At 36.5% G+C, this 26,411-nt stretch overlaps 1 protein-coding gene across 8 annotated transcripts in view; it reads right to left on the reverse strand.

The window, feature by feature from the left end:
- Nucleotides 1–26,411, reverse strand: part of CHRM3 (cholinergic receptor muscarinic 3) — a 532,253-nt gene that overhangs the window by 372,077 nt on the left and 133,765 nt on the right. For all 8 annotated transcript variants that reach the window (XR_014253554.1, XR_014253555.1, XM_082425549.1 and 5 more), the window contains exon 2: nt 15,732–15,840. The gene's annotated coding sequence lies outside the window, so the exon portion shown is untranslated. The remainder of the gene's footprint in view (nt 1–15,731; nt 15,841–26,411) is intronic.

Consider the following 26,411-nt stretch of genomic DNA (forward strand, 5'->3'; position numbering starts at 1 on the left):
GGATAGACCTTTTTATGGTCTCTTTTCTTGTTGCTCCACATCCACCCTGGAATAAGGAAAACATTACCCTTCTTGAGAAGGTAGGTAAGTCTCTGAGGTTGTAAGCATTTCTAGAAGATAATATAAATTCCATCAGTGCAAATTATAATGATGTGATTATATTAATGGCATAAATAAAACATCCGTTGAAATTTTCAACAGCAATTTATTGTTTCTTTGCCCATATAAACGATGAATTCCAGTCTCTTCCATTTCACTACCTGTGAAACTTTACATAGTAAAACAAATATTTGAGTCTGTGGAAATCTTCTAAAGGAATGACACTTGTTTCCTTTAAAAATGCTCTGAATAGAACACTAATATCCAGAATCTATATGAAACTTAGTCATTAAGTCTCAGGAAGTTTGGGTAACAGACACAAACCTTTTCTTCTTACAATGTTGTACTAACAGTTTTTGGGTTTGGGCACCAGCAACCCTGGGTATAGATTTCAGTTCTACGACTTATTAGCTTCACGAACTATAACCTCAAAGGCTGCCTCTTCATCTGACAAAAGGGATAATATCTATCCTATTGTTAGGAGGATCGAATGACTTAAATGTAAATACGTAAATGAAAAAGAAATAATGAGGATGGTCCCTAACATTTTATCTCACTAAACGGGTCCCCACTTTCTTTATACTTTTCTTGCAGAAGTCGTCAGATGCATGTGACCTACAGGGACTGGGTCAGAAGTGACCGCAGCTTCTAATGAAAAAGATTTTCAAACTTCAAAATGTTTTGACCCCATATGTAGACACTAATATGGAAATTAAAACAATTGCTTAAATATGCTACAGTGAACTCGCAAAACAAATTTATGTATGCAGTGTTGGGCAGGGAGTGCAGTAAACTTAGTCCTGCCGTACAAGGGTTGGTGGGAAGGAAAACTGGTATTTTGGGGTATGGGGACTATGGATTAACAGGCAAAACATTTCTCCCAAGGCCAAAGGTATACAAGCAAAAATAAACAAATGAGACCTAATCAAACCGATAAGCTTTTGCACAGCAAAGGAAACCGTCAACAAAACAAAAAGACAACCTATGGAATGGGACAAAATAATTGCAAATGATGCGACCAACAAGGGATTAATTTCAAAAATATAAAAACAGCTCATACACGTCAATATCAAAGAGACCCACAACCCAATCAAATGGGCAGATGACATAAATAGACATTTCTCCAAAGAAGACATACAGGTGGCCAACAGGCACATGAAAAGATGCTCAACATTGCTAATTATTAGAGAAATGTAAATCAAAACTACAGTGAGGTATCACCTCACACCAGTCAGAATGGCCATCATCATAAAGTCTACAAATAATAAATGCTGGAGAGGGTGTGGAGAAAAGGCAATCCTCCTACACTGTTGGTGAAAATGCAAATTGGTGCAGCCACTATGGAAAAGAGTATGGAGGTTCCTTTAAAAAAAATAAAAATAGAATTAACATATGATCCAGCAATCCCACTCCTGGGCATATATCCCAAAAAGATGAAAACTCTAGTTCAAAAATATACATGCACCCCCAGTGTTCACAGCAGCACTATTTACAATAGCCAAGACATGGAAGCAACCTCAATGTCCATGGACAGATGAACAGATAAAGATGAATAGATATGTATATGTATAATGGGATATTACTCAGCCATAAAAAATAATAATGCCATTTGCACTAACATGGATGGACCTAGAGATTATCATACTAAGTGAAGACAGACAGACAAAGACAAATATCATATGATAGCACTTATATGTGGAACCTAGAATATGACACAAATGAACTTATTTACAACACAGAGCCTCACAGACTGACAGACATAGAAAATAAATTTATGGTGACCAAAGGGGAAGCCAGGGGAGGGATAAATTTGGAGTTTGAGATGAGCAGATACAAATTACTATATATAAAATAGATAAAGAACAAGTTCCTACTATATAACACAGGGAACTATATTCAATATCTTATAATAAACTATAATGGAAAAGAATCTGAAAAAGCATATACATATATATTGTATATATATATACACATAGCTGAATCACTTAGAATTAGTTTGGTTTTTTTTAAATTAATTTATTTATTTTTGGCTGCACTGTGTCTTCGTTGCTGTGCGCGGGCTTTCTCTAGTTGCAGTGAGCGGGGGCTACTCTTCGTTGCGGTGCACGGGCTTCTCATTGCAGTAGCTTCTCTTGTTGCAGAGTGTGAGCTCTAGGCACGCGGGCTTCAGTAGTTGTGGCTCACGGGCTCTAGAGCGCAGGCTCAGTAGTCGTGGAGCACAGGCTTAGTTGCTCCGCGGCATGTGGAATCTTCTCGGACCAGGGCTCGAACCCGTGTTCCCTGTATTGGCAGGCGGATTCTTAACTACTGTGCCACCAGAGAAGTCTAGCTGAATCACTTAGGTGTACAACAGAAACTAACACAACATCGTTAACTATACTTCAAGTAAAAATTTCTTTTTGACCGAGAAATTCTATTTACACAATTTATAGTAGTAAATCTTCATGGCTTTATTCATTTGTTTAGTAAATAATTAGTGTCTACCACACAGTAAGCTCTATTCTTGGTTCTAGGGATAGAGCTGTGAGTGAACAAGACCAGGTTCTTTCTCTGCTTCCATGGAGCTTACATTCTGATGAACAGATGTACTGTATAGTAAGCCAATGCATGAGTGTTTAAGAAATGGTACATATATGGAGGAAACACAATGTGGAGGTCTGTTTAGAGTGGCCGGAGTGCTCCTTTTGCACTCAATAGGCCGGAAGCCACGGAGAGAGATGACATCCACTGAATCCTGAACAAAAGGGAAGAGGCATCTGGAGTGTGAGGGGACAGCGTTCCAGCCCACAAAGACAGAAAGTTGCCAGCTTGGTAGAAAAAGAGGGAAAGAGGAGGACGGTGGGAGGAGATGAGAAACGGGCAGGTCATGATCATAGGGAGCCGTGACAGCCATAAAAAAGTTTAGATTTTATTCAGGCATTCTGAAAGCCCCTGCAGCACTGTGAGCACGTGAGTGATATGACTGACACAAGAGTGGTCATGGCAGAGCAGGAGAGAAGGGACCACCTAGAGGGGTCCAGGCAAGACCGAGGGACTAGATGGTACTGGAAGAGTCGGAAGAAAGACCAGCAGATTCACAATGTGTTCTGAAGACTGAGTCAATAAAAGTTATGGATGAACTGAACATGGGGAATGAGGAAAGAAGAAAAACATCTAGCCTTTGGTCTGGATCCCCTGGGAATAAAGTCTGGAAAAGGGAGATTAGACAGATGGGGGAGAAGCAAGTTTGGGGTTAGGTGGGCAAAATCTACAGTTTTGTTTTGAACAAGTTTTTTTTTTTTAATTTTTATTTTATATTGGACTATAGTTGATTTACAATGTTGTGTTAGTTTCAGGTGTATAGCAAAGTGACTCAGTTATACGTATACATATATCTATTCTTTTTCAGATTCTTTTCCCATATAGGTTATTGCAGAGTATTGAGTAGAGTTCCCTGTGTTATACAGTAGGTCCTTGTTGATTATCTATTTTATATATAGTAGTGTGCATATGTTAATCCCAACCTCCTAATTTACCCCTCCCCCCACCTTTCCCCTTTGTAACCATAAGTTTGTTTTCTAAGTCCGTTTTGGACAAGTTAATTTAGGCATTCAAGGAAATACACCTATTAGGCATTCAAGTAAAGATACCATCTTTGTTGCATTGAATCTGATCGTCAGAGAAGGGATCAGAGCTGGAACTGTCATCTGAACGTAGACACAGTCAAAAAATGTATGCAAGGATGTTAAAGAAAGTTGTAATACAGAATGAATGAAAACAAACTAAATTATCACCAAAACATGCCATAAATTATGATATGGCCATACAATATAATGTTATGTAGCCCTTAAGTTATCTTCTAGAATAATATTTAGAGGCATGGAAAATGGGAATGTACTATCATACTTTTAAGAGGAAAAAGGTACAAATAATGTGATCCCACATTTGTATACATATATATAAATTTTAGAAGACAAGAATATAAAACTATTTGAATAGTTACTTTGGAGTTTTTCATTGCTAAGATTAGAGGTGTTTGTATTACTTTTTGTATTTTTTTGTATTTTCAAGTTTATAAATATGAAAAATTAATGGTCATAAAGACAAATGTCTTTAAAAATATCAGTTAGCTTATGAGTTACAATAAAACAGCTGAAGGTACTAAAAAAGATTTAGCAAAAATAGTTTAACAATATTTCATTTTGTAAACATTACTGTAAATTTATTAACTAAGAAGTATTGATATATATTCTAATTAATTTGCTTGTATAATTATATCACTTAACAATTTTTACAAAACAAAAATTTTCTATGTTTTGTTCCCGTTCTTTGCATACATAAATGTTTGGTCCCAGAGAATTTTGCATACAATGTGCCATACTTCACCATTTGTACCTTTTATTATGAATAAGTGGTATATAGTTAGTTCATCCATCACTTTTAAATTTACTTGGAAAAATGCAATGTGACATCCACTGCTGTTAATTCCAAAACAAATGGACTAGGGCCATGAAATGTTTTGTTTCCCCTTAATGGCTGATTTGGATGCCACACTGGGAATGATCAATCGTGTGAAAATTGGTTCTGCAAGGACAAAAAGGGGGAAAGAGTGGGTAAGGTATATCATAGTCACTGGACTAGTGTTATATATATCTGCAGTTAAGGAGTTAATGCAATATCTTCCTTTATAAAATATACATTCCCATGACCATCCAGTGAAATGTAACAATATAATTAACTCAGGCACAATAAATGTTAATTAGCTTGCTGCACTAACAGTAATGTCTTATTTACCAAATTAACCCAATCACTGGGCTGTCTTGAAATTCTACCTAATTTTTCCTGAAATCTTATGAAGGAAATCTTATACTTATAAAAATCAACCCCTCAGAATTTGGTGGTAAAATCTGATGCAATAGTTTAATACGTCAGTTGTTGGCATTTAATTAAAAATGTTTGACTGTAATGAAGAAATTAGGGAAAATGTGTTATATAATGGTATTCAAGGTCAAGGTTAAGGTCAAAGTTAAGCTGAAACCCAAGATTTGATTTTAAATGTAAGTGTTTAGATAAGTATTCAAGCTCATATTAGAACATTCTTTCCGGAAATACACCGTAGGGATACTCTTACCAGACCTATGAATTGGTGAATCCGTATAAAAAGATCATAACCCAAGTTCAGAGCTTTCACTGGTTATCAGTGGCTTTCTACAGACAATAATAACGTAGACAAATCGCTTTGCTTATATGATCTTTTCACAGGTTATAAAACTCATAGTCTTAGGGAAAGAAAGGAAAAGGAAAAGTGATGGAGAATGGCTGTGACTGTTCTTAGATGCTTCTGAGACGAGAATTCACTCAGCCCATATTTACTGAGAACCCTCCAAGTGTCCACCACTGTGATAGGTTCTATCTAGGGTTACAGTGGAGAACTGACAACACTTCTGCAAGAGAAGCTCAGAGTCCAATTAGGGACAGGAGGATGGACATACAGACAGCGAAGGATTATCAGTTCCCTACATACTTAGCAAGTAACAGCAGAGGAGCCGACTCAATGTGACTCAATATTCTTACATGAGGCAAAACCTTGACCCATATGTTGAAGGATGTGTAGTCATTTTCCAGGCACAAGAAAAGGTGAAGTTATTCAAGGCAAAGAGGAGAACATGCGTTAGTCCACTGGCCCAGTTACACAAAAGACTGTAACTTATGTAATAGTTTAGAATGCCAACCCAAGTTCAAATGTTTGGTGCATGATAGGGTGTGACTGGATACATTCGGAGTATATCTTGAAATCAGATATTGTAGGGCATTTTATTCTCATTCAAATGTGTCTGGGTTGTAAATTTCAAGGCAAAGGGAGTATGGCTACAGGAGATATTTACCCAAAGAGTAAAATATTCAGATTTGTGTGTCAGAAAGAATCCCAACGGCAAGGGGAATGACATGCTAGTAGGGAGTAGTGCTGGAGTCAGACAGATATTAAAATGTTTATGGCCACAATCTAGGTATAAACTGCAGGCCCACATAGTAGTCATGGCAAAGTAAAGAAGAAGATTGTTTTAAAGGCTATTAAGTGATGGAGTCACCTGGATTGGTCACTCATCTTGATTAAAGAGGCCAGGGAACTTAGAAAATGACTCAAATTCTAAAGAGTAACTGCATGGTGGCAATTGCCAGTAATCATAATAGGGTTTAAGGGAAGAGAAAAAACGTGAAATTAATAAATAAATTGGCATTTGGACTCACAAAATTGTAGTTCTTTTTAGAATACCATTAATTCATTGCTTCAAACAGCAAACAGCTAGTGAGCACTTCTTCCAGTTCTCACTATACTAAGAGTTGGCTATAAAAATGAAGACACTGAGAAACTAAAGAGCTACTATCTAAACTGAAAGAAAAAAGTAAATGAGGTGAAGATTTTGAAAATGTATGAGTTACAAAGGACAAATTACCCAAGAAAAAAGGCTGAGAAGAATTTAAGGGGATTAGATTAATAACACTGGTTTTCTGTTTTGACTGTGACCCTCAGTAAAAAACACATTTTACCATGTAAGTCAGGCACACATGTATATACAAGTTATTAAAAATAATTATGGAATATAGTCTTTATTATATTTCATTTTAAATGCTGATGATAACATACTAAATTGATTTTATGATTGATTCTTAGGTCACCCCTGAAGTTTGAACAACACTGACAGAGAACTTAGATGGCAGGACTAGTTTTGTTCAGCAGCCAGCTAAACAAAGAAGTGTGGGTGTCAGGAACAATGTGATCAAGTTGCCTTTCTCACCTTTCTCCTTAGCAGGAAGAAGAGAGTCTGAACAAAGGAAGAGGATTCTCTCTCTCTTAATTATCTTTTCCTTACTCTGCACAGCCCTTGAGGGCCCCCTAGCCCAACACATGAAGGAAAGAATGAGATTAAAGTCCATGACCCAGTTACTTTTTAAGATTAAAAAAAATAAACACTTTTATTAATGTATTCTAAATTTCTAACTGATCTCTCAAATTAATAAACAGGAGCATCATTCAATTCAGCTAACATTTATTTGCTTCTCCTATGTGCCCTGCTTTGTGTTAATTTTCCAGGGAGAGCTATAAAAAAAACTGAAATAAACAACCTAGAACTCTTTATATATACAACGGTTTTTCTTTGCCTTAAATTTACCACTTCTACCTTGCAACTTACGTGCCTCTTCCTTGTGAAAGGTGCAGATGCAACCCTCACCTAAGTAAGGAAGCCTCTGACATTACCATAATCTGTTTAATGTATTTTAATAGGCTTAATATTCAGAGTATTTCAGTCAATTTATTTTTCTGCATTATTTGATATGATTATACAGTTCTGACACTCAAAAAAATTCAGTTTTAATTACTCTATTATTCAAGTGCTACATTTTGCAGGTTGTTAGTACTTAGGGTAGGGACCCAATGATAATCACTTTGTCAACAATTTTTACTTTGGCAGACATTTCTTTATTTTTGCTCCCTAAATGGAGTAATGGAAAACAGCAAAATTAGCACAGAGGCACTATTGGCGTTACTCCACCTCAACACTCTTTTTACCCCATCATCAAAAAGCCATTAGACCTTATCATTTGACATTATTTTCTAACCTAGATTTTTTAAAGAAACTAAATTCACAAATGAATTAAGAACAACTACAAAATCTTTTGTGGCACATTTGTGTATCAAGCACTGATTTTTACATCAGTGGCATGAAAGCTGAATGATCTTGATTTGAGAAAGTCACCAAAACCATGTATTCAGAGTTAAAAAGTAGGTAAGTTTTCAAACATGAACCTGTGCTTCATGGAAAGAAAGATTTTTTAAATGACTGCACTGTTATAAGGTTTTTCGTCTTCCCCCAAAGGAATGGTCTACTTTATCTATCAATGCAGTCAAAGTCAACAGAGTTTAATATCCACTTACTTGCTGAGCTTAATAAAGAGGTCATTATATTGTATCCAAAAACCACTAAAAATGACTGACACACTGTCCAGTTGGAAAACTGGCTCATAACAGTGAATGCACGGCTGACGCTTTGTTTTTCCGATTTTTGCATTGTTCCTTTTGTCACAAGCACTAGGTACACATCCGATATTACACTTCTTATTAAATAACCTGTATGAAACGACTCTGGTTCCATAACCAACTTTCGTGCGATTAGGTAATACAAGCACAACAGGCCCGCATTATTCCGTGTTTCAACACAGAGAGGACTAGAACTTCGATTAAAGAACAAAAAAAATTTAGAAATCGCTTCTCTTCCTTCAGCGTAATTTTTCCCCCTTTGGGTCTCACAGGGTTCAAGTTTTCTGTCCCCCATCAGCCGACTGCACTCTCAGTGCAACCTGGTGATGTACAAAATAGTCTCGGGGATTTCTCCTTTAGATTCTGGAACACCTACAAATATTCTTAAAATGAATAAAGAAAATAAGATAGCAAACATATGAATTATTTAAAAATAATGACTGAGATATGTTATCAGAATTTCCCTTTCTGGAAATGATTAAAATATGAAGTTTTGGTGAGTAAGAATTTCAAACTCTGTAATCTAAAACTTAGAAAAAGTTCAAAACAAGAATTCTTTTTGCTATAGAAATGCTTTAGAAAAAGTTCAAAACAAGAATTCTTTTTGCTATAAAAGTGGCTTTTATTTAAAATTAGATTTATTACTATTTGTATATACATGTATTTAGTGATATATATCACTCTCTATATAAATATATGTGTATACGTGTGTGTGCACATATATATATATATATATATATATATATATATATATATATATATGTATAAACGCACACATATTCTATTCTACCTCCTTTCTTTCCACCACCTGCCCCTCACTCCCCAGTGGCTACCTAGAAATATAAACTCCATGAGGATAGGAACTTTGTTTATTGTTCATAGCCCGGGGCCTACTACATAGAAGGAAGTCCATGAATATTTGTTGAATGAATACATGGGATACCTAAGTTCTCCAGTTTCAAATATTTAACTAACATAATTTAAAACATGACTTTCTTTTCAGGTAATTTAATCCCCTTAAATTTCAAATGACTTCCAAATATTATAATTATCTTCATTATTAAAAAGCAGGTGCTTCTTAATTTAAAAAGCACCTGCTTTTTAATTAAAAAAAAAAAAACACTGCTTCTTCAAAACTATCTCTGCTTCCTAGGTATGTTTGGTATTACATTTATACTTTCTTCGTTTGGGTAAACAGATCAGTTGAGTGGCACATCTAAGGGGCAGTAAAACACTGGTGATCTCGGTCCATCATACAGATAAGCAAAATGTGAGATGAATCAACAGAATTCTTTTCAACTAACTGAGCTGAAAAGAAAGAGTTCATGTGAAAGCATTTGGTGGAATGTTAGTGGACATAAGATACTTATTGAGACCAAGAATCTTAGTCTTCATCTCGTGGAATCAATCAATTAATGCTTCCACACACGCTCATACCATGGTATTGACACTGACCATTAATGTGAAAAAAATAAAATGTAATAAAACTTGTTAATTGAAGATATTATCTGACTTCAAGGATAAACTGTTCAATCTTAAAAATGGTTAATGCGTTCTCCTGAGAGACACCTGCCTGTATCTGCTTGAGGACATGTCTCTAATAGATACAGATTCTCATTTTTATCCATATCAATTGCTGGAGAAGGATAGAAGGGGAAATCTTTAATTATAATGTTATAAGCTATTTATTCTTCAGGATATTAAATAAGCATGACTTAAAACCTGAAGCATATTATATTTTCAAAATTAATTTTATTTTAAAAGTAAAATTAGTTTTCTAATACCACATATAAAATATTATGTGCCTCCATATTTATGTATCATTCTATAGTGGTGAGGCCGTCACACATTTAGGTTATATAAATATGCATATAAATCGGTAGGGTACCCTGCACATTATACATCTCCTCCTTTGTAAAGAGAAGATAAAGCCATCCTTACAGAGCTGTTGTGAATATTAAAGGATGCCGTGCAGTGAAACCCCACTGCACAGTTACTACCTTAGTAGATGGTGGCCATTATCAGCGTTATCATTAAATTTCAACATGCAACTCTAGGTCCTTTAGCTGAAAAGAATGTCAGAAAATGGTCGCCAAGTTACTGTAGTTCCAAGACTAATACATAAAATAGAGACTATCAAAGTTATCAGGAAACAACCTGGAATTCTGTCAAATGTTACCTTTGGGCGCAATTTTAAAAATTCCCAGTTCTTTGAAGAAAATTATTCTTGCTGCATTGCTCTACCTACTTGAGCATATCAAAGCTTGCATACTGTGATAATACCTACATTACTCCATTATATTTCTGCTTACATAACTGGATGAATACTCTTAATATAGGATTCATTCAAACATTATGCCTTTTTGCTTAAAGCATGTCAATCTAAAATAGCTCATGCACTGAAAACTGGAGTACCCTGTCAGCCCATTTTCCTCTCTTAAAGATGTCTTTATTAGTTTAATGCTTTCCACTTATCTGTCTACAGCCATCTGTGAAAGCTGAATGGCTTGAGATATCCTGTGCTACTTATAACTCTACCTAGTCAGCCCATATTGACTCCTCTGTGTATGATTGATGTACACTAAGTAACAAAGATGAGAGTCAGAGTGTTTCCATACTGATTTGGTGGACTTAATGGGCTTTCCTGTTAAAATAGTACTATTCAAGAATATTTAACCTAAACACTTTTAAGTCCTCCTCTGAGTGATATACAGTTACCAGAATAAATTTCAGATAAAATTTCAGTTGGCTCTATAACAAAGGTTTTGTTTATTGACTTAGAGGGGTTTTGGGGATTTGGTTATTTTTCCCTCTATGTTTTTTTAAAAAGCAGCTTGAACCTATAGGAACCTTTGGTTACACTTGATATATTCCTCCTCTCTCAAATAAAATTAGTAGTTGACACCTTCTATGAACATATGAAATATATATGTGTGTATATATATACATATATGTAATAATGTATTATATACAATTAATATAATAACATAAAACCTTAAGAACTGTTTTATTGTTGTCTTATTAACTTACATGGAGGAAATCATGCTAACCTCAGTCAAGATGAGGTCAAATAATTCTCACCATTATTGAAATGTTGTTCTAAAAACAATATGCTTAATGATAAACTACTATGGAAGTTAGAAGGGTGAGTTATACATTTTCAAAATTCCTGTTACCTTTGGCTAAAAATGTTTAAATGATATAACCATCATGGTATGCTGAAAGTGGCCACTTTTCATTTTTCTGTTTATACTTTTTACTGACTTACATTAATAACAATTTTACTGAATAAGACAAGGAGTGCCCTCAATAAACCAAGAATGTAACAGGAAAGCTGGATACTGCTATAGACTGAACGCCACCCCAAATTCATATGTTAAATCCTAATGCCCAATGTGGCAGGTAGGGCCTCTGGGAGGTGATTATTAGATGATGAGTGCGGAGCTCTCATGAATGGGATTAGTGCCCTTATGAAACATAAAAGAGGCTCAGGAAAGCACCTTTGCCACTTCCACCAGGTGAGGACACAGCAAAAAGATGGCTTTCTAGGAAACAGACCCTTACCATACATAAAATCTGCCAGTGACTTGATCTTGGATTTCCCAGTTTCTAGAATTGTGATTAAATTTCTGTTGTTTATAAGCTACTCAGTTAATGGCACTGTTTTAGCAGCCCAAAGAGACAAAGACAGAAATGTCAACCAATTATTGCAAAAGAAGTGTATGTGTTCTATCAAAGAGGCATGTATACAGTACAGAGGTTAAAGAAAAGGAGGCAACAGTCAATTTTAAGAGGAGGATTAAGGAAGTTTTCATAGGTGGCAGAGCAGGTAAAATGAGCTTGGACAGAAGAATCAGAGTTTGATGGGCAGTATCTGCAAACACTAGGAGGCTTGTGGTGTCACACAGGTAAGGCTGGGGTGCTTCTAGGTAGGGCTTGGCCAGCAAACAGGTGGTCAGCAAACAGGTGGAGGGGATCTGCAGCAGGCAAATGAGAGGGGGCCACATAAAGCCCCCCCAGGGCACTCACAACTCATCTGATTCCACTTCTGGTGACTCTGCAGCAGACATTCAACTTTAATGGGCCCATCCTCTGCTTGTCCTCGAATACCTCCTGCTCATTCACAATTGTGAATCGGAGGCTTAAACTGTTCCCTTTATCATGATGATGCTACGCTTAGACTTAGAGCCTGACAAAGTCTGCTTGTTGTTAAAGTCCCGCTGAGAAACACTTCATCTAAATCTATCTCCAAATTACAGGTATTCAGTTCTGAATACCCGAGGTCTCCTCCAAACTCTGGTACTTCTCTCTACTTTTTAGAGATATTGTTTTATGAAGTACTAGACTGACATCTAAGTCAGACTCCTTTAGAAGGAGACATCTAAAGTCACGAACAATTTTTCAGATTAACTTCACAAATCTATAATGGTCACGGAAATAAGGACACATAGGCATCTATCTGTCCAGTAGGACTGTGTCACGGTCATCATGACCGTGCTTTTTCATTTTATTACATCCTAAATCCTAATATGAGAGGTCAAAATGTGAACGCTGGCCACATTAAAGGACTGCAAGCATGGAATGAGGCGGGGCCCAGGAGAAGCAGGACAGAATAAGCACCATGGTCATCTCTCACCCAGGGCCCCAAGCAGGGTCAGCAAAGCAGCAGTCCAGCCTAACACCACATCCATGGTTTGTGGGCTCCTACCTAGGAATCCACCTCCAAAACCTTTACCCTCAAAAGCCTCCTCCAGAAACATGATTTTCCATGTCAGGCACAAACTCTATAAAGGCTAAAAGTATTGCAGAAATAAGCAACAAGAATAAAAGGGAGTGTGCACACAGAAGCATTCAATAATGTTATAATCTGAGTTACAGACAAGTCACATTCCATTTACATGCAAAAGACTCTCTGGCTGCTGATTTAGATGGATACAGAGATGGACTAGACCCAACACCGCCATTGTTTCAGATGGTTTATAATTAACACGTGAGAGAAAGAGACTGAGCTTTCTGTTCTGACTGATACATGGCAGCCAGGCAATCCGCTCTTGGATTACGGCCCCAGCTTATCAGTATTTTCCACCTTGGAAACAAATCATGACTCATTCGAAAAATGCCACCCATTCCAACCACCGAATTTTGTCCAATACAAACCCAAAAGACAATACTTTAAATTTCTTCATAACAAGTATAGAGTCTGTCTTAGAGCATAGGGTTATGAAAGTGGAAGTTCAAACCCTCCCTCTCCATTGTTTTGTGACACATATTCTACATTTCCATCTCCTTTCTTTTTTCTTCCCTTTCTTTCCAGAAAGTCATTTTAAATGTGGTAACAGCCCAATCTTCCTAACAAATTAAATAATGAGCTGATGTTCTCTGTTAGGCCGAAAAAAGGCCAATGGATTTTTGTCACCTTTATTTTTTAAATCAGGATGCCGTATTTGTTATGTTTGTACTTGTAATTTGATTTAAATTATTGTCTGTCTTTTTTGAAATTCTGGACCTAACAAAGCAAATCCTATAATTGAACACATTTCTAGAGGTCCCCTAAATACAACATATTGCAAAGACACTTACAGAATCAGAGAATCTCTCATTTACATTACTTTATAATTGCATTACATAGTAATTTGCAATTGTACCTTCACAATTCCCAATGAAGGTGATAGCTACCCTTTCTTGCCAGATGCTGTGTTCAACCAGCCTAACAAAAGCATTATGGAGTATATTTTAATTATTTCCATTTTATTTCTCATAAACCGAGACTTCAAAAAGTTCAGTAACTACTTTAGATTTCACCATTAATTCATAAATGGTTTTGAACCTAGGACTTTCTGATTCCAAAATCTATAGTCAGCACCATAATCCCATGCTCATCCAGTGAATAATAATCACTAATGCTGATTGGTTACTTACTAAGTGTCAAACAGTGCTCCTAAGTGCTTGACCACATTAACTCATGTAATTCACACAACAACCCTATGAGATAAATACTCTTATTATTAGACCCATTTTACAGATGAGCAAACTAAGGCACAGAGAGGTTAAGTGACTTGTTCAACACTGCAAAGCAGGAAAATGATGAAATTGGGTTGTAACCTCAGGCAATCTGACTCTACCACTCCCCGCCCCACCCCTGACCCCGCCACCATACTTACTGACTACGCTACAATATCAGCAAGTGAATGTATGTTACCTATTGTTAAGATTTTTGTTTCACTTATATGTAAAAATTTTATTTGTGTAATAAACCATTGCCTCTTCAATGGTAATCATAACTAATTTCTGGAAAAGAATTTCCAAACCAGTTTTATTGCACTGACTCGGTTACATAATAATTTGTTTAATTTTAGTGGAAAAGTCTTTCTCAATATTACTAAATATAGTTGCCAAGATGTTCATTTACAGTCTTTTATTTTAAACAGGCTAGCTGTATTCTGTTGGCTAAAGAGAATGGTCAGATGAAGTGTTAAAGAGATTTCAGTAAACAAAAAAATTAATACATTAAACTGAAGGAGTAATATCTGATCGAATTTCTATGTTGCTCCCTTAGGATCCTGAAATTAAATGATACATAATAAGTATCTAGTGTATCTTGTCTCCTCCAAGAATAAAACACCTAAAAATAAACTATAATAGAGTAAACATCCTGGAGATCAGAAGTAGAAATCTAATTATTACGGTTGGTGGGGATTTGTGTGTGCAGTGTGTGTGAGAAACATGTGTTTTTTCATATTTCATTTAAACATAACTTTCTGAGATACAAAAAATAATTGGGGTCATGAGTTAATGTTAAGTATAATTTTATCATTTATCTCTTAGGTGAATAACAAATAAAATATTAGACTCTATTAATTAATTTAAAAAGAACATTGTGGTCACAACTTTTTTCCAGCTCCCTACTTGTAATAATAGTCAGCCACAGATGATATATATTTTTATGGGGTTTTACTGTTAATAATTTCACATTCATTATCTTATTTGTCCTTTAAATTAATCTTGTGAATTAGGTAAAGCAGAAATTCTTCCTCTCATTTTGCAGATGAAGAAACTGAGCCCTAGAGATTTAAGGGACTAGCCAGACGATAAATGTTGGAGCTGGAACTAAAATTAAGGGAATTGAGTAGAATTTCCTTTCAATGACACCATAAACAACCTATGTCAATTACCCGTATGATACTTGTGTAAGTGAAAGTATATTGGATACCCTGTTAGATAAAACTGCAATAAAATTGAACTGTTTCACAATATTAAACTAAGTAAAATTTTCAGGCTTATACTGATTTATATGATATTAAAGAACCAAAAGACACTGAAACTTTCCATTGACTTTTTCTATTCAGTTAAAAGAGAGGCAAAATTCTACACTTCTAAACTCTGCCTATTTAGATACATATATATTACCATATCAATATGCACACATATACATAATAGATACATCTAAACCTATTTTTTCCTTTTGCAGTTGGTTGGTACATAGACTAAGTCTAGCCGATTTCATAACAGCAAAACAAACGCAAGTATTTTGTACACTTCTTGCAAGGTAAGTGCACGCTGTGTTGAAGATCTCAATATATAACCATGTAAATGATACTGAATAGAGAATACTTACTAGTGAGGAGTCTCGGTGGTGTACATCATGATGGGAATGGGTACAGTTCAGTCAATCCACAGTCCACTGAGCAACTCATAACTGAAATCAGCGCCATCACTGTTCAGACCTAAACAGGCACACAAAGAGATGACAGTCAATAAATACCATTTCATACCATTTGCACAAGAGCATCTTTCCAACCTGCAGCATTAAAAAAAAAAAAAAAAAGTCTGACAAGCAAGCCAATGAAAGGGCTTTAATTTACACACCTCTGTTTTCTATATTATGAGCAGTATAGCAGTGGAAACACACTGTACAGTCAGTAAAGAAGTAATAAATTTAGTGATTATATAGCAATTATGAAGTAATAAATTTAGTAGTAAACTGGTATCACGTTACTGGAGGCTATAAACTTATCAATAACAAACTAAAGCAAAAAAATTAACATACTCTGATGTAAATTTTTTTGGGGGCGGGGCTATGTGCTGAGCATTTATAGCACATCTGTGTATGAAATTTCATTTAGTCTTGACAACAAAACTGCAATGTAGGTAATCTCCTCACTTTACAACATTTAGGGCTTAGAGGAGCAGGGCAGTTGGTCCAAGTCCCTATTCTATAGTTTACACTTCTCCTCCATATCATGTGCAGTGTGCCAAGCACACACTTTTTCCTATGCTCACTTGTGCTCCATGTAAATTACGATATGAATAACAGATACCAAGAGGATTATATAAAGATGTATCTTTCTTTCCCCTGTAGCTCCCTACAAGACAAGCACTGTATTCTACTCATTTTTGTATGTCAAAATGTAAAGTGAGATCTTGTTTTGGGATACAGAACCTGACACACACTAATATTTGCTGAGTAAATAAATGAATAACAGCAACAACAAAAGTAGGAATTGGCATATATCTTTTGTCTCAAGTCACACTTTTCGCTTTGTCAGTCCTTTCATTTACTTGCCAAACTTGTCTTCCTGTTTGCAACACAATCTCAGGAAAAAGTAGGAAGAATCATCTAAAAATCATGTGAATGAAGTTCAAATATAATCATTCAAAGAATTACAAACTAGTCAGTAGTCAGTTTAATTTAGTTCAATTGGAGAGGTTTGTGAAGAACAGCAAAAGGTAAAATAACAAAAATTTTCCAGAGAGGGAGAAAAAAAAAAATCCACCTTTCACTTCTAGGTCAGACATCAGCTGGCTAACAAAACCTAATCACCTTTCCTGTGGTCAGATCCTAACAGAGGAGAAAACTGAAATGACTAAAGACTCCAGGTAGAAACTTCATGATCATAGGAAACTAAGAAGTGCTGCTTTGGACTGGAGATGCTGTAGAGAAGCAGCCAGACTGGAGACTCTGATGGTCAGACCCTAATTTACCCTGCAGACGAACAGCGTCTCAGCACCCTGCCTATGTATAGCAGGGGCTGGCAAACCATAGCCTGCTGCCTGTTTTGGGGTAGCCCGTGAGCTAAGAATGGTTTTTGCACTTTTAAATCGTTGGAGGAAGTTAAAAGAATCATATAAGTGTAAATTATTTGAAATTCAAATGTCATAGTCTATAAAGAAAGTTTTATGAGAATACAGCCACAACCACTCATGTACATATTGTCTCTGGTTACTTTCATGCTACAACAGTAGAGTTGAGAGGTTGTGAAAAAAACAGTATGACTTGCAGAGTCTAAAATATATTTACTATTTGATCCTTTACAGAAATCATTGGCTGATTTCTGGTCTAGAAAATTGTTAGTTCTCAATTTGGAGGGGATGATAATAGAGAAAGGGGCTGCTTTAGGGCAGATTGGAAGCAGGAGGTGGGAATCCACTTCCCTACATAGACCCATGGACAATGCAATATTACGAATATAGCAGGACTTTTTCTGGGGGCAGTGGGGTTCTTCCCTGGAGGAAGCACCAGAAAGGAAGGTAAATTCAGCCATACTCAATCTGGCACACAGGCTGGGCCAATGAGGATGGATGCAGAAATCTGGCTACCAGGATGTCATTTTTCAATATGGCAGAATGAAGTTCACATGAAGGAAATCAAATCTCCAGGACTCTGATTCTCTTCCCATATGTGCCAGCCTCAAGAAAGGCAGATAACTTAGATAACCGGTTTTTTTGTTTTTGTTTTTTTTCTGCTGTAGGTCTTCATACAAGAGCAAACAGAGAAACCCTAAGCAGGTAAAAGACACTCCATCTATCCTATCCCATAGAAGGGCAAACGGTGGGCCATATCTAAGGATGGATAAACAGGTGATGAAGCAAAACAAAACAAAGCATAAAGACTATATAAAAAAGAATCTGCTACATAACACAAGGAAACCATAGATGAAGAGGAAGTATTTGCATTTGAAAGATACCAAAGAAAGTTAAAATAATGTTTTGTAGCACAACTGCTTTGTGCTTTTGATGAAGTTTGAGACAACACAGAATAAAATCCCAAAGATTTATCTTTAGAGAAGTTAATTACACCCAAATAAATAGAATGACACTTAAGTGGTTTCCCATTTAAATTTTAATTGCATCTTGGTGAAGAGAAGAGGGGTTTTGATCTCAAAGACTTGGGTCTGAACATCAATTCCACTTATTTTCTTGCTGTACGACCTTGGACAACTTACTTTCTATTCAAAGTCATTTCCATCACCTCTTCAACAGGGTTATTCTGAGAGTTGTAGGACAAAATATGCATAAAAAATCCAGCATACTGCCTGTCACATGGGAGGCACAGGATACTTACCAGCTTCGTATGTTCTTTCTGGCCCTGCTTACTTTCTCACCCTCTTGTTCTAACACCAATCAACTACCACGGTCATTACAGCTGTAGGGAAATGGTTGCCGGACATGTAGGTCTCATCTATGCTGTCACATTTGACTTTGCACCTTGTTTTCTCTAGGTGGACTACACCTTTTAACTTTGGGCTCTTCTCTATTTAACTGGTAAGTTGGTATTCACTTGAAAAAGAATTTAATTCAGAAGTGAATTCTGTAGCCATCCTTAATCCCTTAGGCAGAAATATACAGCCACAAGATTTTGTGCATTAAATCTATTTTTATGATTAATACTGTATTATTATTTATTTACATATGTCTTTCCCAGGAGGCTATATCTTGGTCAAGTGCATTGATAGGATACATCAAGAGGAACAACTATGGTCTCACGGGGAAGACAGACATGGCAATGGAAACACACACACACACACACACACACACACACACACACACACACACTCCGCCTACATTTCTGCCTATTCACTGACCTCGCAGTGGACACTGCCCCCAAGTCTTTTGATCCTTATTGAATGGACAGCACCTCCTTCATGCAAGATGCAACCTGGAGTCAAATAGTGACTTCATCAATGCTTGGTGAACAACAGGCTCTATTATTTTCTTAAGGAATAAATAAAGAATGATGGAAAGGTAAAGTTGGTGAGGATTTGATACATAAAAAATGGACACTTAGAATACTGTTGGTGACCCTGACCACTTAATTATCCTGGAACTCCATTTGGAAATATGCACAAAATCCTACAAATCTCTTCATTTTACACACTTGGTTATTAAATCATCTTTAGAAGTAGTCCCCAGTGACAAACTTCTCCCATATCTTGAACATCTACCATGTGCCAGACTCAGGGAGGTACAACCTCTAAGTAGCTATTATTATTCTTTTTTTTTTTTTTCAGAGGAGAAAATTGAAGGTGAGGAAACAAGAGAATTTTTTCTTGACTAGTATCACACAGGTAGTGGAGACATAAGTATATCAAATTCTAAAGTCTAGGCATTGCCACATAAGAAACTAAGCTTGGTCTCTATGTTGTAAAAAGATGTTCTTAACAGAACACTAATTGTGCAAACAGTTGATAAATGGTAGCTGTTATTACTATTATTATTAATACCATAACCCAACAAAAGGGAATCAGTTCAACACTATGGAATGTTACATTGTTAAAAGTATATGATGCTTTATTGCTATAATAAGTATGAAAGTTATGCTGATATAAGGAAATATGTACATAAATGCAGAATACAAAATATTACATATAGACTCATTAAAATTACAGGCAGTTTCACATAGGGTAGCTTAACAAAAATTAGAAGACAGTGTGATACATATAATAAAATTGTGCGATTACAGGTAACTTATTTGCAGTTCATCAATTTATTTGAGAAAGTGCAAATTTGCTTGAGTTCAAATTTATGTTTAAAAAAACATAATGTATATACATTTCTAAAAGTGGTGATAACATTCTAGGCCTTCTCCACATTTGAAAGCTCATTTTTTTCTCTGAGCAAGATAATACATTACTATTGTTTCAGTAAAGAGCTGTTTGTTTGTCCATTTATTTATTTTGCTGTTAGGAATGGAAACATTTAGGGGCTGATTTAAAAAATAAGAATGACTGAAGTTTTCTTGGAAATGGAGTCATTTAAACCATCTATTCTAGTTAAAGCAGACATAGTTTACTTTAATATTTCCCAATTAGCATAAGCAATCAACATATGATGATGTTAACTCCTATACACAAAGGTTTTACATGTATATATCATATATATGTGATACATATACACACACATATATATGAGAGAAAGAGAGAGCTATTTCAGCAGAACCTCAAAAAGAATAGTGTCAAAAGTTATTATCCAAAAAAGGGTAAGAATATTTGACAAGAGCAACAGTTGAGACTCAAAAACGTGTGGATTTGTGCTCAGACAGCTATCTGAAAACTAACCCCACCAGAGGCTATCCAGCTCACTGCTCGCTTTAGTTTCAGACTTTCCTCTGAAGGCAGTTCTAATCAGTGTCACCCACTCCCGAAGCAAATAGTGTTCTTTTATTCTCATCGCATTATAAGAGAACAAAGGTACAAAAAATTCAAAGAATCCTGTTTGATCAAAAGCACCTTTTATCAGTGAAGGCGCAGGAAAGTGACCTTGATTGCATAGCTATGAAACCTACTCATCTAGGAATCAGAAGCGTCTCCTCCTGTGTGAGTGTGTGGCTTCTCTTCCCAACGATGATTATGTCAAGGGTTTCATGCCTGATTTATCCATGGTTTGAGCAAACTAATGGTTAGGTCTGAGGCAAAGAGTGATATTCTGGATGAAAATACACATTTTAGCTAGGTTTTCCATAACTTGAAGACTATTTGAAGAGCAGTTTTTCTTTCTTCGTTGACTCTAAAATTCTTTTTCACCAGGCTTAACTATTTTAGTAACTGTATTTAATAGCCACAGTGGTAAGGTAGAAAATAATAAACCAAAAAGAATGACAGCCTTGGTGAAAAAGGCTCAGGCATAAGCAAAGTAGGAGGTATATCTCTAAGTCTGTTTTAAATTGCGACCGGGCAGGTTTATATGTGTGTTTACATTTGTAATGAGGCAACTGTCACTTCATGTTTACGTTTATTGGCTATTAGAGTTTAAAGAATAGTTGCACTGAAAATTAACTTCTATGTTTAGTCTACATTTGCTCTCCTCGTGTTCCAGTCACTCTTCTCTCTTAATTTTAACTAAAGGACAGTTAAATTAACTAGACAAAAATCAGTGGATTATTTTTCATATGTAGTTTACAAAACAGAGACAGCGGCCTCCCACTCTATTTAAATTTTAAATCAAACTCCAACGTTACCTAACTGGGTTGAAACAACCATTAGACAGGCTGTGGATAAAAGGCTCTCTTATGAAATCAGTGCTGTCACGATGGTACAGAAGTGGTTAAACTGTCAGATGGAGTGGCGTTGGGGAGGTGAGCTAATGCAGAAAGAAGGTCAAAAGTTAGGGCAAAGCCAACACAGAGAAAGTGGGAAGCAGTTTCTATTGGCTTCTCCTTTAAAAAAAAAAAGAGGAAAAAAAACCTTTCTGAGTCTCTCATCATGCTTTGTAATAGCACTGAAGATGAGAACTATGTAAATGAAAGAAAGAGATACTTGGAAAGCCCTCCCCAAATGGTACAATCTCATTATTTTAGCCACTACATGCTCCTGCCCTTCCCTTTCTTTTTTCTCTTCTGCTTCTCCCCATCCCTCGCTTCTCTTCCTTTTCCTCTTCTTTCTACCTGTCCTTTTTTAGCAGGAGCATCGTCATAATCAGTTACTTATGTGCCTTCCCGTGTGCACAACACTTTGATGAGGGCTTTACATGCGTATCTGTTTTCTTTTCAGTGTCTTCCAGAATTGCGATTACTATCCGTCTTTTAAAAAGCTGCAGTTCTTATCAAGTGAATTTCACAGCCAAATAGCCAGTGAGTGAGCAAATGTAGGAATCAAATCTGATTCAATCTAATTCTTTTATTAGTAAAAGAAAGGTTCCTGGGAATAGAACTCTTTGCAAATGCAGAATTTAGCAGAACATCACAGACCCTGAGCATCTAAGGAATTAGGAATGTTAGTTGGGGTGGTGGAATCTGGGAGCTGAATTAAGTTATCCTTCAAAAGACAATTCCATATCAGAGAGCTATTCACTTAAACATTCTCAAATAACAGCAACAGATAAGTCTGGGAACAAATGAAAGTAATTTCTGAACCTTAATGTTAGGAGGGACAATAGGGTCAATGTACCAGTTAACTTATGGATGACAAAAACAAAGACAGACAATTGTTACTAGACCAACAGATATCTAAACAGGCAGGGTAAAGGGGTATTCCTTTACCAAACTGCAACAAAATTAGCAGTCTGTGACTACCTCGGCCACCTGAAATACTCTAGGAATATTAGAGATGGAACCCAAGAAAAGCAAACTTAAAAGTCACCTTTGAAACCTAAGAAATGAAAGAAAAGAAAAAACAAAGACAGAAAAGCAAGCTTAGTTATTACCTTAAGACCTCATAGGACCCACTATTGGAATGAGGATGCTTTCTACCAGAATACATCCACAGAGGCAAAATATGCATTTACATTGAGATGGAAATGGCACCCTTACAACTTCTCCTAAGCTGTCTGCTAGAATGCATAATTACTTTCAAGTACTTGAGAAGCCCGTGCACTCTTGATTCTGAAACCTAAAAAGGCCTTGGTTTCCTGGAAGCACAGTATGAAGGAAGACAGCCAAAAAAGCACAGAAAATATTCAGGTTAGGGTTTTCTCTTTTCACATTACCAGCCTGGACTTTTAGATGGTTATCTTCGTGAACGTCTTTGGATACTTTCCTAGTTTTGTCTTGAAATGAAACGATTTATGATTCAGAAATCACAGTTAGCTCAAGTGGATATGATGATTTTCAAAAAGTTGAGGGCTTCCTAGTATCTTGGGTATAGAGATGCCTCGGGTATGTTTTGGAGTTAAAATATTTCACAAATGCTATTTAGTCTTTGGAAGTGATCGCACTTCCTTTAATCCCAGAGCAGAGTTAAAGACAAATGCGGTAAGCGTTCCTTAGTACTAATATTTCAGATCTCTCTTGACTAAGTGAGAAAGACTACAAGTAAACAGGGCAATAGGATACTGTGTGCTCAGGGCAGAAAGAGGACAACTTCATCACTTAAGATGGCACAAGTGTGGCTTTCGCATTCAGTACTTCAGATGCATCATTTCATACAGCTGTCTCTTAGCCCAAGTCTCCTCTAACCTCTACATTTAAGCAAGGGAAGTATCGTTTTAAATAAGGATAAAAAGAGGGCCTTCCTGCTTATATATTAGAGAAAGTACGTTTTAGGTTACTTACAAATTGAAATCAAGGATATTATTAAGAAACAAAGAACAAGCAATAATCCTAAAGTAGGGGGCACGATAAAGGCTTTGGATAAGAACTCCTCTACCATATGTGTATATGCACAGACTGTTCTTAAGCTATGCATTTATACAGTGAGGCCAACCATTAAGATTACTGACCTTCTTGGCAGTTATCTGCTGAATTCCATAAGCCTCCAACTTCCCGATGGACATAAGAACACGGGCTGGCAGCCCCACCAGTAAACTCTAAGCCAGTTAGTAGAATGCACTCTTTTTTTTTTTTTATGTGAATAATTGTTTACTGTAATTAACTCTGGACTTTTAATCACTTTATAATAATAGAATTTCAAAATCCAATGCATATAAAATTGCCAAAAATATTTAAAGGAAGAATTATTTATGTTTTCGGCATTTTAACATTTGACTTTCTGTAAATCTAAATTTTAAAATCCCAGAATGTGTACATATACTCAAAAGTGCTTAGTTTAACTCTGAAACCAGCATAATCAAATTGTTATTAAAAAGGTATCATTTAGAATGCATGAAGTAAGAGCTAAGGCAAGTGTTAATGCTCAGCAATACCTTTATAGAATGCACTCTTCACAAAGTTTCCCTTCTTCCTCAGTCACAGCTCATGAGTATTAATCTTGAAGCTATGTTCTCCATCCCAGTAGAGACTGTTTGCCATAGGAGGAGAATGCCTTTAGCCAAGAGAATGCTAGTAACCATGTCCTCCAGCTAGAACTGGAAATAAATTATTCAGCTAGAAATAAATTACTGAGATAGAATGGGGAGTAGTCAAACCACATTCTCCTCTGGACATTTTGGGAACTGGAAAACCAAAGCCAAGGTTAGAATTTAGGTAATTCATCCAACGAAAGGAAACTTGACACCAGGAGGATAGTCACATAACCCTAAACCAAATGTCATTCCTGCCTCCTGGACTCCAAATACAGAACGGAGTCGGGAGCAACAGACTTAAGATGCCTCATAGGCTTGGAACTAGCAATGCATTGCTGAAGTCTGAAGTATGCTTTCCCATACATGCGGCAGGCTTGCAGCTTGAAAACAGTGCATGCTGTCCAAGATACCTAATCTGCCTCAGCCTCATCAGCGATTCCAGGTAAGGCTGCATCCCTCTGGTTCAAGGTCAAGCTGCAACAGCCTGTACCCAAAGGCCCGGTTGACAGCCTCTTTCACAGCTCTTGCCTTTACTCCGGCCTAACCGACGGCCCTGCCCTCAAAAGCCACTGACCTCCATGAGGTTGACTCCTTGATTCTAGGGAACAAGCTTCAGAAGTACCAACAGCAGGTCCAGGCCAGGAAATCTGCTGAGATTCCCAAACAAAAAAACAAATGTAGGGATGAGGGGGAAAAATATCTTCCCAATAGGACAGGATTGTTAGGCCTAAGCAAAACCCAAGGGCAACACAAGGAGCCTGAAGAATTTGCTGACAAGAGTGTGAAAGTTTTTTCACAAGGTAGATCCCACACTCAATGTGGGTCTGGGGTTCTAGAAACACAGGGCCTAAGGGGAAAAAAAAGAAATGCAAAGGACTTAAAATATACTAGATAGGAAAGAAAGGTCTCTTAAGTAAGACCTAGTGACTGGGGCTCCACTGAAAGTTGGTAATATGACAGCAACATGATGAACTTCCCTTTTAGGAGAGAAGAGACAGATAGATTGAGATCTTTTTGCCCCAGATATGCTGAGTGCATAATACCAATATTAACTAACAGAAAGATTTCTCCCAATTGGGAACGTTTTCTCCCAAGTTTTAATCTGTCTATCTTCTTTCCCTCAACAAAGGGAATTTGGTGCTGAATTAATTCTACTACTCAGGTTCTGATAAAAGTATAATCATTGGGTGGAAGAAAGTTGTAAAAGCAGCCCAGGCTGCAAATGCTAAAGATCCACCTAGAATGTAAGCTGCATGAGAGCAGAAACTCGCTCACTGCGGTGTCTACAGCATGTAGCACAGTGCCCGGCAGGTAGTGGAATATCTTTGGATGGATGAGCATTCTCATAGAAAGACAGCATCTTCTAAGTAAGTCTTCACTGAAGTTTAGCAGCTCCTAGCAGTGGTATTACACCCTTCAATCAATGACAGCTTTACTACAGCACAGATTATTATTTTTATTATTCTGTATCATTTAGTCATGTTCTCCCACGAACGAGGTAAAATGCTAGCTGTTCCAAATATGGACTGTATCATTTAATCCTTATCACAACCTTGAAAATATATATTAGCCTCATTTAACAGATTAAGAAACTGATGATTCAAACTTAGGCTGAATTTTGCCAAATTTCATTCACTTTCCACCATACAATAATTTCTTTATCTTCTGTCACAGAGAATGTTCCTGGAATCAGAAATAACAGGTAGACTTCTGGAGGTGAGAGGTGGCAGCTAATTCTGGCATCATGATGATGTTGTTATATGATAGTAATCTAGCCAGGGATTCACTTCCCAATCTATGAAATGGGATAAAATAAGTTAATAAACATGTGAAAATGCTTTGAAAATTAAGGATGTAGAAGTGTATATCAGTGTGTGTGTTCTCTAATGAACATTTCCATTGTGACACTCATGTAATGGTGAGGGAGAGAAGCAGGGGGCAACCAGCCAGAACTGCCAAGTCAGCCTATACTCAATGGGGCAATGGAGGTGGCAGGCAGATAAGCCTCACTGCTAATGTAGTAGTTTACCATCGTGGAAGACTGAGCTTAATTATGGAGGTTTTATTCAGTATGTTTTATTATCATAGTCACATAAAAATTGAGGAATAGGAAGAATAGAATGCTTTTCTTTTCTAAAAACAGAGTGATTTGGCCTTTTTTCCCCCTAAAGGAGAATGAAAATGTTCCCAAATATATTATTATTTAAGGCTTTAATTAAGGGGGCATTTTGCAAAAATAAATCTTTTGTTTCAGGCAACTAATAGAGTAAAAATTTAAAAGACATAAATAATATTTCAGCTGAATCTGCTTGAATCCTTTTTGTTCTCATTTCGTTAGAGG

The sequence above is a fragment of the Balaenoptera physalus genome (genome assembly GCF_965194825.1).
Source record: "Balaenoptera physalus genome assembly, chromosome: 14".
NCBI lineage: Eukaryota > Metazoa > Chordata > Mammalia > Artiodactyla > Balaenopteridae > Balaenoptera > Balaenoptera physalus.